Below are 13834 nucleotides of genomic sequence, written 5' to 3'. Positions count from 1 at the left end.
AATCCAGATTTTGTAACTCTGTGGGAGAGAGGACTGTTTCTGATTCTTTCTTTTGAGGTGAGGTTTTCCTTCTAGTCATTTTGCTCAGTGCAGAGTGGCCAAAAGCAAATTGTATTGGGAAAAAGAGAAAAAGAGAGGAGAGAAAGAAGGAAAGAAAAGTGAAAGAGAAAAAAAAAGGGAAGAAAAGAAAAAAAAACGAGAAAAAAAAAAAGAAGAAAAAGAGAAAGAAAAAGAAAGGAGAAAAAAAGGGGGTGGGGGAAGGAAACAAATCAAAAAGCCAAACACAACAAAAAAAAAAAAAAAAAAAAAAAAAAAAAGAACCACAGGGGAGTATCTTCTGATTCTGTGTTCTTTAGGTCCCTTGGCTTCTCCTGGAAGTTGTCAGTCTAGCTGATCTTCTGGGGGAGGGGCCTGTTGTGCTGATTTTCAGGTGTTAGCAGTTGGGGGAGCTGCTGTGCCCCTGCCTGGTGCAGGGCTCAGTGGGGGTTGTTTACCCCGTGAGGCCGCAGGAGGAACAGCCCCAGTGGCGGGGCAGCTCTGGAAACCTGGATTCAGCTCCGGAGCTCTCCGTCTGCAGGGCCTGGAGGCTCCGGGGCGGGGCCGCTGATCTGCTCAGCTGGGGCAGGAGCGTCCTCGCTGTCCTGAGCCCTCCCGGTCTCTGCCTGTCCCGGAGGAGGCCGGATCCTGGGCTGTGTCCCGGCGCCCTGTGCTCCGGAGCCTGCGCTGTTGGATTCGCGCTCCCGGGCCGCGCAGCCCCCTCCGCGGAGCCGCCGCCCGAGCCCCTCCGAGCTGCTCCTGGAACGGCGCAGCCCCCTCCGCACGGAGCCTCTTCCTCTGCCCGAGCCCCTCCGAGCTGCTCCCGGGGCCGCGCAACCCCCTCCGCGGAGCCACCGCCCGAGCCCCTCCTGGCTGCTCCGGTCCCGCCGGGTCCCGCCGTGCGCGCTGCAGCCCTTAGGGAGCTCGGCGCACTCTCCTGGGCGCGCAGTTGCTCTGTTACTGTCCCAGGGAGCCCGAGGGCATCCCCGCCCTCCTGGGTCCTGCTCCAACTCCCCGCGAGCCCCTTTCCGCCCGGGAAGGTCGGTGCAGCTCCTGCTCCTCCGGGACGGGGCTCTCCTGTCCTGGGGACACTCGCCCCGGCCTCAGCCCGGCTCCTCGCGGGGCCCCTCCCCCTTGGAGGCCTTTGTTTCTTTACTTCTTTTTCCCCGTCTTCCTACCTTGATAGAAGCGCGAACTCTTCTCACTGTTGCATTCCAGCTGGTCTCTCTTTAAATCTCAGGCCGAATTCATAGATTTTCAGGATAATTTGAAGGTTTTCTAGGTAGTTTGGTGGAGACAGGTGATTTGGGGACCCTACTCTTCCGCCATCTTGCTCCTCCCCCCCCTATTGGTTTCAATTTAAGAAATATTAAGAAAAAAGGGAAGATGAAAGTAGATCATAGGAACACATGGGGAATGTTAGAATTCAAACAAATACAGATAGCAGGATGTCAGAATAAGAGTCCCTGCCGTCATGGTCCTGATCATCCATGTTGACAAAGAAAATCGGAGATGCCTGTGCCTCAACTCGGAAGTAGCCTCACCTCTGCACTAAGGACCTACATCCCAGTTTAGATCCTGGGGATTGATGGGTCCAGACGCAGGAACCCAGTTTTATTTCCTAATCACACACCCCGGACACTGAAGTGTCTGTTCAGAGACCCAGCTTCTCCCCTGGGATGTGGCTCAATGTCTAAGGAGACTTGGGTGAGTCTCAGCAGGTAGATGGTGATCCTATGTTGGGGGGACCTCAGTGCCAACATGTGAGGTAGGGGCTGTGTCAGCACCAGGGCGACTTGGGTTGATACTCAGGGTCCAGTGCAGACTGTTTGTTCCAGCCCCTACAGCCCCATCTCACTAAGGTATCTGCAGAATAGGTGGAGGTTACAACCTATTGTAACCTTTAATGTGTTCTTTACCAGGAACTACACTTGGACCCTGCATGGACAGAGGAGCATCACTGAGAACATTGCCAGGGCTCCACAGGGTGGTTTCCATCCTGAACAAATCCTCCCAACATCACTTTGCAGTCTGCCATCTAAGGGAGGCCATGGGATTCTTTCCTTGCTTTACTTTGAGGCTTAAATATAACTTCACCTCTGTAAGCAGGAAATGGTTCTATTTTTGAACTTTGCCTATGTGATGGAATAAATATACACTCATGGTTCTTAAAATTTCCCTTTATTTTACCACTGGGATGTCCCAATTTGATCTGTTTGATGGCTTTTGGTTTTAGTTTGTGTTTTTTTCTGGCATAAAATATCCCATTATATACACATAACAAAGCATTCTTTAATTGTCATTTTATTTGTTGGTTTTGTCTACATTGAGTGAGCTCCTTGTCATGATCCTCACACAGGGTCACCATGCAAATGCACACTATTTCCTCTAGGTATGGAGTCATGGGCCAGAGCTGTGTCCCTTCTTTTAATCAGGCAATTTTGATCTACTCCCCTTATTCACTGGAGCAATTTATACTCCTATCAGTAATGTATTGTGGGTCTAAGTACACAATAGTTTTTTTTCCAACAATCAATATTGCCATTGTATTTTCTTGCCACTCGGGTAGTTGTACTATGTTTTCAGCATCACAACTTCCCTGAACCTGTGTCATTACACTCAAATGGAAACAATCTTTAAAATAGAAGGAAGCACAAGTACAGGTTGAGATCACAGGTGAGATGTGCCAGCCGATGGAACACACTCATGAAAGATGGTGAATCCATGACATCCCTCCTGGGCACACAGTGCCTTCACTTGACACGTTGATGTTGGTCATGACGGGAGTGTTTACATCAAAGAAATAGGCAAATGTCATGAATGATATCTGTTTAAAAATGATGAATTCTTAGAGCCAGTATAGAAGCTCACTACCAGGGTATCACTTCAAATGCCCCTGAATTCACTCAAACTGATGGTATTTCTGGAAAAACTTCCAGGTATCACCTGATGAGGAGAGAAGAGTTCTATGAATCCAGAGAGGATTTAGGGAGTGGTTTTGGATTCTTTTTTCCAATGTGGACATAATATTCACCCAAGTATTTACTTCTGAAGACAGATTTTGTTATTTGGGCTGCAGGGATGGAAGTCAATAGCACCCATCAGGGAATGTGGAAATGGGAAGGAAAGGAAAATGTATGCCACGCATAGGAACAGAAGATGCTGCTATAGGAAGGTATGAACCAAAAGCTGCTGTGTGGGACATACCCTCATGTCACAGGGATGAGGAAAGACTGGGGGAAGTCAAGAACGTCCAACAATTGCAGGAGGGACAGCATCACACATCATGGAAGATGAGTCCTGGACAGGGAACAGCCCAGACACTTCCTGGCTTCTAAACCATGTTTCCCTCTCTGTGTTCTCAGCAGAGAGCTCAGCTAGCAGGAGCTTCATGCTCTCTTCCAGATCCCCCTGGGCACACTACATTCATGTCCAAAGTTCTGCCGCAGGAAAGGTGGGTTTGTTCCCTGTGTTTATCTCCTGGCTGCACTTGGGTTCCTTCTCTGGCTGTGCTGAGCCTCTAGTTGCAGAATGCCAAGGACCATGACGATGAAGGCAGCCACATCCATGGAGATGAGATGCTCTACTGTGTAATCATTGGAGTCAGAGGCTGAGGACACGAGAGGTTGCAGAGGTCATGGTTGTCCCAGATATCAAGGGATATAGGATGTCTTCCAAGGGTACACACACACTTACCCCCCACTCCCCTGACAGGACTTCACCCTCCACATCAGTCGCATAATTGAGACTTTATCTTACTCACCACTGTTGGAGTCTGACATGTTGTGGGGTGGACTCACGGTGTCAGCTACTCCTGGGGGGAAAGGAAGCACATGGTGAGCAGCTGGAGACTCCCATCCAGCCTGCCCTCTGCTCTATGTTCTATATCCCTCCACTTGTCATCAGGTCATTTCTCTACAGTTCCTGAACTAGCCTTTCTCTGCATTAGAGGGGTTCTTCTGCTCTCCTCAGTGGATTCCCTCAGCCTCCTTGTTTTCCTTGATTTCAGACTTTGCTTCTGAGTCAGTCTGGATAGATTCTGGCTGTGCTCAGGGTTACAGAGGAAAATATCCTTACAACACAGAAATCATCATGTCCTTGTATGTTCTCTGTTCAGTCAGCACAAGACCTCATGTGCTCCTATCCCTTTAGATGAGAGTTCCCATTTATGCAGGATCCAAGGACCCAGCATCCCTGGATGAAGACCTGGTGTCAGGGGCTCCTGTCCGGAGCACAGAGGGGACAATATCTGGGGCTGGGTCCCTGTCGCTCTGTGTCAACCAGCATCCTTCCTTCAGAGTCGGGAGTTTAATCAATACCTATTTATCCTAGGATATGTGCATTAATTCATTCTTCATATAGTTAGAAATACCTATAGTCATAGATCCATAGTGTCAGGTTTAATCCAAATGGTAATGAAATGAAAGAAGCCAGGCAAAAGTTGGTCTAATCAGGCTTTTAATGGGATGCGCTCCAGGCGAGTTCTGTGGCCCGCAGAGGAGGGAGAGAGCGGAGAAGTCATGGGCTGGGGAAATTGTGCCCAGGGCAGTGCAAATGGGCTTTTTAAGGGGGGAAGGGTAAGGGGTTGTATGTCTGTACAGAATAATAGGTATTAGGCATATTACTGCTGAAATTGGCATGGGGCAACAACTGCCCATGCCCTTATGGGGTGTGGGTAAAGTATGGTTCAGGTTTCCTGCATAGGTCCAGTCTCCCCCTGATGATGTGTCCCCCAGCAGTCTTCTGGTGATGGGAAAGTTCTGAGGTGGGGGCAATAAGGTGTGGGGGTCCACTGCCATTTTGTTGGTGCCTCCTGATCCCCCTTGATCCCGCTGGCCCAACATTCTGATCCTTTTGTTGTTATAGGGAGTCAGTTCAGATCTGGCTGCTTCCTGCTGAGTAAGGGGCATCGTGGGGTCCCTCGGAAGTGGGCAAACAGGAGTAGGGATGTAGGAGGAGTTGGTTGGCAGATACTCAAGACATTTCACGAATTTGTTCTGGATGAATTGGAGAATGCAAGGGGCCACCATTAATAATATGCCAATGATTAGGAGTGGGCTTAGAAGGGGGAAGAGCCATGTGGTTAGTGGGGTCTGCCACCATTGGGGTGTAGTTGGGCTGCTGGAGTGGTACCGGTTTTGGAGAGACTCACGAACTTTGGCTAGGGTGTGGAGATTGGTCTCAATTACACCTGTTTCATTGATATTACATCTAGTAACAGCATTCTTCGTTGAGAAACATGTAGGCTCCGCCCTTGTCTGTGGTGAGGAGGTCTAAGGCACGTCAGTTCTGGAGAGCTATCTGGGCCATGAGGTTATCTGGCATTGTAGGGAAGCCAGAGACTCTGCCGAGGCCTCGATGGCCATTTGAAGCCTTTCAGATAGGCCCCTGGTGGAATCTACAGAGTGGATTAAGGCCCCTGTCCCCAATCCCGTGGCCACCAGGGTTGAGGCCAGGGAGACCCTGATAACTAGTGGGAGAAAGATTACTCGTTTCTGCTTTTCCAGGGGGCTGGCGAGGAGAGCTACTTCTGCTTGACTATAGATAGTTAATCGTGGAACCAGAGAGTCAGGCAGACAGAGGAGAGAGGCAGAGGTATTGAGAGATTTAGAAACGGTGCCATTGTACCAAAAGAAACCGCCAATAGGGGGATGATGCGAGGTAACATTTGACAGGGTGACGTTGCAGACAGCAGAGTTAGGGGTGGAATAACAGAAAGGGAATTGGTGGTTGAGAGGGTCAGTGAATAAGGAAATGTCATGGAGAGAGGGAGAATGTCCTGGAGGTGTGGGTGTGAGAGGAGGACAAACCATGAGAGACCCTTAACTCTGGGAAACAAACAGGGTTGATAGTGGGGACAGGGTGGGATATAGGGTGACTGGGTGATGGGCATTAGGAGGGCATGTGATGGGATGAGCACTAGGTGTTATATGCAACTGATGAATTATGAAAACTACATCTGAGAATAACGATGTGGATTATGCTGGCAAATTGAATTTAAATTAAAAAACAGAAAATCAAAATTAGCAAACAAAATAAAAGGAAAGGAAAAACAAAATATAGACCGAACCTAATTATAAGGATTCATACAAATAGTCTAAGTAATATTAGCTTCTACAAATCAGAAAATACAATGAACTGTATATGTAATGCTGTAGGATTAACATCCAAGTGCTTGAAACCAGGAAGCCTTTGTAAAGAGCCTCATATAGTTATCAACCAAGGAGAAAAAATACAGTTGTTCAAGAGATGTACATCTTTCAGGAAAAGAGCACATTTTTAACAAAAGCCTAATGAAACAGTAAAATGAATTGGAATGCATAGATCAATGGTGTTGTAGATATAACTATGGACTTTTAAAGACTTTCCTTAGAAATAAAATAAGTTTGGGGTATAAATAAACCTGTGTCCCTGAGGTGAAATGTGAGCACGATTTACTCTGTCCTTGATGTGAGAAATATAGGTGTACATCTTAGAAACGAGAAAGTGAAATTCCATGTGTTCGTGGTTATGATAGTAGTTAGCAGCGTATGAGAAATAGTTAAAAGGGAGAGTGTGACTGAGTTCACAGCACATAAACTATGCCCAGACTGAGCTCTCTTAGACATACTAACTTTTATTCAGACAACTTAAGAATATGGTATTAAAGTAGGTGAGCAGTTCTTCAGACAAGCTAAGAATTGACATCACTGTTATGAATAAAGTTCAAAGGCTCTGAAGTGCATATAAGTGAAGAATCACTGAGTTTAATACCAGAAATCAATAATGCACTATCAAAAAACTTTTTTTGATAGCAAAAACTTTTGCTATCAAAAGTTTAAGATAGGTGGATAGATAGATTCATAGAGAGATAGATAAATTAGACTCATTTGAAATGGGCTCAGACTTGGTAATTCCCAGGTGGTCTTCCCCACAAGGATCATGTGAATCTAATCTAACCCCAATGGACACAGGAGAAGGATGAGTGTTTCTGAGTCTGACATCCCTGTCACATGAGTCACATCTGTCATTATGTGTGCAGGGGTTGCTCTAGATGGTGTGAGAAGCAGGCACAGGGATGCTGGACAAGTTTCCACACACAATGCAGAGTGCACACCAAGTTCACAGGGATTCAGGGTTCAGCAACCCTGGAGAGACTCCTGTGAGCCAGGCACGGCCCCTCCTCAGGCTCAGGTGGGGACCGAGGGGCATGGGGGGCCCAGGGGGCAGCAGAGAAGTGCCCACAGGCAGGGAGGCTTCTCTTTAGGGGAGTGTCCATGGGGCTGACACCATGGTTCAGGCTCTGATATTGAGGCAGCAAGAGGTGAGTGGGAGGCCTGTGTCTACTCAGAATCATCATCACTCACCCACCCTTCATGCATCCCCCTACTCCTTACCTCTGCTGATACTGCAGAATGGGGGGCCCCAGGTGGAGGCTGTGGCTCTTTCCACCCTCTTCTGGGCTGGACCCTCCTCTATGGAGCCCCCAACACCCCCATATTTGTTACTGTCCCAGGCTTTCCTGAGATGTGGGTCCTGAGATGGTGGAGCTCAGACAGGACAGAGTCAGGGCTCCTCACCTGAGACCAGGAGCTCCAGGGGGGGTCACTGGGGTGTGACAAGTTGTAGAGGGAGGCACTAGATGAGCTGTAACACCTGTAGGCCCCCCGTGGGCTGAAGTCACAGGACTCATGGAGAATTCAGCCTGGTGCTGCCCAGCTTTGTACTTTGATCTAATATGCAGGGGGTGATCAGCTGCCCCCTCCTTGGACAGAAGGAAAGTGTGCACAGAGCTCTGTGACTGACATAGCAGGGTCACATTCTCTCCTGGGGCCACCATAGGTCCTGGCTGCACCCAGAGGGAGGGTGTATAGGGGAACTGTCCTAGAGAGAGGAAGGATGAGTGAGTGGTGATCTAGCCTTGTCCTGACCTGAGATGTCTGTGTCCTCTGAGTCTCTCCCATCCCCATCCCCTCTCTCTCTCTGTCTCCTCCCTACCTGGGGACCTCATAACCCGGGTCTTGGCCACCACCTCGTCGGGTTCTCTGTCAGGACCAGTGAGATTCTGGGGCCCTCCCTGCACTTCTGGCCCCTCACCTGCAACCAGGATGTCCAGGGGGTCACTGTGGGCTGACCACTGTGAGAAGAGGTTGTGTCCACCATAGCATGTATACCGGCCCCCATGGGAGGATCTCACTGGGTCCAGGATGAACTCTGCCCAGAGAACCTAGCCAGGGTCTGCCGGCCATGAAGCTGAAGATCATGTTCCCCCTCCTTGGACAGAGTGAGTCTGTTGTAGCTGATATTGGAGAGTCAGGCTCTGTCCAGAGGTCACAACAGGGCTCTGATGGGTCAGGAGGGAGGGCTTCCCTGACACACCTGGGAGAAGACCAGCCATGGATTGTAGGGGCTGATTCTCCCCAAAACCTCCCTTCTCCCATCCTGAATCTGGGTCTCACTGTCCCTCACCCTCTGTGTCTCTGACCTCTGAGCCCCTGTAGTTCCCTCACTCCACCAGCACATCTGGGGCTTACCTGAGAATAGAGCCCCTGAAACCTGTCTGGTACTTCAAAACATAGGACAAAAACCAGACTTTCTCACCCGAAACCAGTAGCTCCAGGGAGTCACTGGGCAGTGACCACACCTGGCGGGTGTTTCAGTCATAACCATAGCATCTGAACATCCATGTGAGGCTGAGGGTTATGAGGCCCACAGGGAACAGGGCCTGGACCCCCACAATGGGTGCCTACTGGGAGTCCCAAGTCCAGGAGGGCTGGCCTTCTACTTCCTTCATCAGGAGGAATCTGTCAAATACTGTCCGTGAACAGGACCCTGGAGGGTCATGTTTCCTCCTGAGGGCATGATAGGGCTGGGCTGAGAGGCTGGGTTTGCCATGGAATCCTAGGAGAGGGGAAGGGGCTGAGTTACATGGGGCTCAGATCCCCCCACATGATCCCCAGGGCTGGGCTGTGAGAGGGCGACACCCTGAGAGCAGACCCCCTTCCTGAGGGAAGAGCCTGGAGAAAGGAGGGGACGCCCTGAATAGGCTTGCACCTGTCATCACCAGCTCCAGCTGGTCACTGGGCTCCGACCAGCCAGTGGCACTGAGATATACACAGTAATATCATCCTGCATATACATGTGTGAAATGTGTGATGGAGAACTTGGCCTTGTCCTTGGACTCCAGTGGATTCTGTCTGTTCCAGGTCCCTGAATGTCCCTGTTTATGCAGGAGGTATTCCTGGGCCTTCAGGATCCCCTGACACCAGAGGGTCACAGCTGTCCCCATGGGGATCACAGATCACGGCTCAGCCCAGATGGTGAGTTTGGGGAAGGTCCCTGGAAGGAAACAGAGGCTGTGTCACAAGATCCTCCCCACTCCCAGTTCCCAGCTCAGCCCCAAACCCCTAGAAGTCCCCCTCTGTTAGCCCAGAGATGCTGATCTCCATGCCTCCTGCCTGATCGGTGGTCCCTGTCCCCAGTGAGGAAGTGGGACTGGGACCCCTGGAGACAGACTCACCTGCCTGCACTCGGGTCCTGGAGTCCACAGTCAGGCCTGGAAGAGAGTCCCTGTGAGAGGTTTGCCTCAAATCCTGAGCAGAACACCTCCTCCCCATGAGCCTCCTAAACCTGGGGTCTCTGACAGACCAGGGCCTGGCTATGTGACAGGCCCCTCCCAGACTAGGGCATCCCCCCTCTCTTCAGACTTCACCTAGACAGAGCAGGGCTGTGAGGTTGGGGGTCATGTTGTCTTCTGTCTCTGGCTAAGCTATTCAGATAGTGGGACCATGGTGCTCACAGGACAAAGATACACACAGAGTGTGGCCAGTCGGAAGCCAGTCCTGCCTGTCAAGATGTCATTGTCAGCATCCCTAAAGGAAGGGGAACATCCCCTCCCCTGCCCCTAGTGAGGTGTCCATTCGAGGCAGCAAATTGAACTCAGGTTTCCTGAGAAATCCTAACCAAATGAGGAGACCAGGACATATCCTTCCTCCCAGAGCCTCCCCCATTGGGTCTCCTTCATTCTCAGCACATCCCTGGGGTCCTCACCATTACAGGTTCCTCAGACCCAGAGATTCTGCAGGGAACATGGGTTCCTGAGGGCAAAGACTTGTGACATCTCTGCTCAGCACGGGTTGAGGTCACTGTGGCAATGAGCCCAAAAGAGAAGTGCAGGCAAATAGGGAAGGAAATCCAGCCCCTCTTCTGGCCTCTGGGTGTGGGCTTTCTTTCTGTCACAGCCTCTGCTGATGTCTCTGTTTTCCTGTGACATCATCCACATCCGGTTCATGAGAACACATCTGTGAAAACTCCTGGCTCATCAGTGCCCGTTGTCCTGGACAGAGCTGACCTCCCTACACTGGTGTCTTAATTCCAAAATGCAGGAGATAATATGTGGGTTAATGCTCTGATTTGGGGAACAAAGCTAATGCTCATATAAATACTATGCCATATGTATTTTTTTGTCTGGCTTCTTTTAGCTGATGTGTTGTTATAGGTAGTTCTAGAGTGCTCATTCTCAAGTCTGTGGACAGATCCATTTTATGTATATACCACAAATTAGTTATTCATTGTGCTGTCATCAAATGTTAGAATTGGGCAGCCCAGATGGCTCAGTGGTTTAGTGCCGCCTTTGGCCCAGGGTGTGATCCTGGAGACCTGGGATGGAGTCCCGCGTCAGACTCCCTGTATGGAGCCTGCCTCTCCTTCTGCCTGTGTCTGTGCCTCTGTGTCTCATGAATAAATAAATAAAATCTTAAAAAAAAAAACAAAATAAAATAAATAAGTATGCAATGGAATATTACGCAGCCATTAGAAATGACAAATACCCACCATTTGCTTCAACGTGGATGGAACTGGAGGGTATTATGCTGAGTGAAGTAAGCCAGTCGGAGAAGGACAAACATTATATGTTCTCATTCATTTGGGGAATATAAATAATAGTGAAAGGGAATATAAGGGAAGGGAGAAGAAATGTGTGGGAAATATCAGAAAGGGAGACAGAACATAAAGACTCCTAACTCTGGGAAACGAACTAGGGGTGGTGGAAGGGGGAGAGGGCAGGGGGTGGGGATGAATGGGTGATGGGCACTGAGGGGGGCACTTGACGGGATGAGCACTGGGTGTTATTCTGTATGTTGGCAAATTGAACACCAATAAAAAATAAATTTATTATTTAAAATAAATTAAATAAATAAATAAATAAATAAATAAATAAATAAATAAATAAATAAATCTTATGCCAGTGTCCACTGCCTAGGTGACCTTGAGCAGAGTTACCAGGCCTGTAGCATGCTGTCTGATCCCCACTCCTCAGATTGGCTTTGGGGTAGGTGGGACTGGAACAGGAGTAGGATCAATCATTGTCAGTTGCCCGACCTGATTAAGAGGGTTGTGGTTGGGACAAGAGAGGTCCAAGTGTCAGACTCTACACTGAGTATGATCCAGTAATGCATCCTCTTGAGACATCTCATGTTCCCTGAAAGCTGAGAAATGCTATTTATAATATGTCTGAAATTCTTGGCAACAGCCAATTGTAGGAAAGAGAAATGAAATTTTCTGGAATTGAGACGGACTACAAGAGAAACAGAAGCCAAACCTGAGTGAACATCAGTGCCTGGGATCAGCACAGAGTGGTGGAATTTGATTTCTGCATCTCTGGTTCACAGAGGAGCAGCCAGAGCAGGCAGGTGCTGGTATGCATGGACATGTCCCTGAAATCTATGTCTCCATATCTCATGATGTGGTGAAGGATGTTAATGGAGTTGACTTTCAAGGAGAATATAGGGGCAAAGGTGAAAGGGTCAGCAGGTCACACATCCCTAAGACAAAGAGATTCAGGGCTTCAGAGTGAGGGCCACTTGGGTGACCGAGTCAGTTAATTGTCCGACTTTTCGTTATAGCTCAGGTCATGGTCTCAGGGTCATGAGGTTGAGCTCTGTGTGGCTGTGCTCACAGGTGAGTTATTTGAAATTTTCTCCCTCTTCCTCTGCCTCTCCATCAGCCCCGCCCCCTACTCTATCTTTCTCTGTCAAATAAATAAAATAAATATTTATAATAGAAGGAGGGGCATCTGGTGCTCAGTCAGCTAAGCATCTGACTCTTTTTTTTAAATGGAATTAAATTTGTCAACATATACATAACACCCAGTGCTCATCCCGTCAAGTGTCCCCCTAAGTGCCCGCCACCCAGTCACCCCCACCCCCAGCCCTCCTCCCCTTCCACCACCCCTAGTTCGTTTCCCAGAGTTAGGAGTCTCTCATGTTCTGTCTCCCTTTCTGATATCTCCTACCCATTTCTTCTCCCTTCCCCTCTATTCCCTTTCACTATCATCTATATTCCCTAAATGAATGAGACCATACAATGTTTGTCCTTCTCCCATTGACTTACTTCACTCAGCATAATACCCTCCAGTTCCATCCATGTCGAAGCAAATGGCAGGTATTTGTCGTTTCTAATGGCTGAGTAATATTCCATTGTATACATAAACCACATCTTCTTTTTTAATAAATTAATTTTTTATTGGTGTTCAATTTACCAACATACAGAATAACACCCAGTGCTCATTCCGTCAAGTGTCCCCCTCAGTGCCCGTCACCCATTCACCCCCACCCCCAGCCCTCCTCCCCTTCCGCCACCCCTAGTTCATTTCCCAGAGTTAGGAGTCTTTATGTTCTGTCTCCCTTTCTGATATTTCCTACCCATTTCTTCTCCCTTCCCTTCTATTCCCTTTCACTATTATTTATATTCCCCAAATGAATGAGAACATACACTGTTTGTCCTTCTCCGATTGACTTACTTCACTTAGCATAATACCCTCCAGTTCCATCCACGTTGAAGCAAATGGTAGGTATTAGTCGTTTCTAATGGCTGAGGAATATTCCATTGTATACATAAACCACATCTTCTTTATCCATTCATCTTTCGATGGACGCCGAGGCTCCTTCCACAGTTTGGCTATTGTGGACATTGCTGCTATAAACATCGGGGTGCAGGTGTCCCGGCGTTTCATTGCATCTGTATCTTTGGGGTAAATCCCCAGCAGTGCAATTGCTGGATCGTAGGGCAGGTCTATTTTTAACTCTTTGAGGACCCTCCACACAGTTTTCCAGAGTGGCTGCACCAGTTCACATTCCCACCAACAGTGTAAGAGGGTTCCCTTTTCTCCGCATCCTCTCCAACATTTGTGGTTTCCTTCCTTGTTAATTTCCCCATTCTCACTGGTGTGAGGTGGTATCTCAGTGTGGTTTTGATTTGTATTTCCCTGATGGCCAATGATGCGGAGCATTTTCTCATGTGCGTGTTGGCCATATGTATGTCTTCCTCTGTGAGATTTCTGTTCATGTCTTTTGCCCATTTTATGTTTGGATTGTTTGTTTCTTTGCTGTTGAGTTTAATAAGTTCTTTATAGATCTTGGAAACTAGCCCTTTATCTAGTAGGTCATTTGCAAATATCTTCTCCCATTCTGTAGGTTGTCTTTTAGTTTTGTTGACTGTATCCATTGCTCTGCAAAAGCTTCTTATCTTGATGAAGTCCCAATAGTTCATTTTTGCTTTTGTTTCTTTTGCCTTGGTGGATGTATCTTGCAAGAAGTTACTGTGGCCGAGTTCAAAAGGGTGTTGCCTGTGTTCTCCTCTAGGATTTTGATGGATTCTTGTCTCACATTAAGATCTTTCATCCATTTTGAGTTTATCTTTGTGTATGGTGAAAGAGAATGGTCTAGTTTCATTCTTCTGCATGTGGATGTCCAATTTTCCCAGTCTCTTTATTGAAGAGACTGTCTTTCTTCCAATGGATAGCCTTTCCTCCTTTATTGAA

General features: G+C 48.3%; 1 long non-coding RNA gene across 1 annotated transcript; it reads right to left on the bottom strand.

The window, feature by feature from the left end:
* Window positions 1-1730: 1730 nt before the first annotated feature.
* LOC140642918 (uncharacterized) lies at window positions 1731-10755 on the bottom strand. The gene is made up of 4 exons (XR_012039290.1): window positions 9536-10755; window positions 8113-9354; window positions 3800-3850; window positions 1731-3646 (listed from the first exon to the last, which is right to left on the bottom strand). It is a non-coding gene; the product is annotated as an uncharacterized lncRNA (long non-coding RNA).
* Window positions 10756-13834: the final 3079 nt, after the last annotated feature.

Source organism: Canis lupus, chromosome 1 (assembly GCF_048164855.1).
Source record: "Canis lupus baileyi chromosome 1, mCanLup2.hap1, whole genome shotgun sequence".
Lineage (NCBI taxonomy): Eukaryota > Metazoa > Chordata > Mammalia > Carnivora > Canidae > Canis > Canis lupus.
The sequence above is the reverse complement of the archived record's forward strand: the minus strand, read 5'-3'. Positions and strand labels throughout refer to the sequence as shown.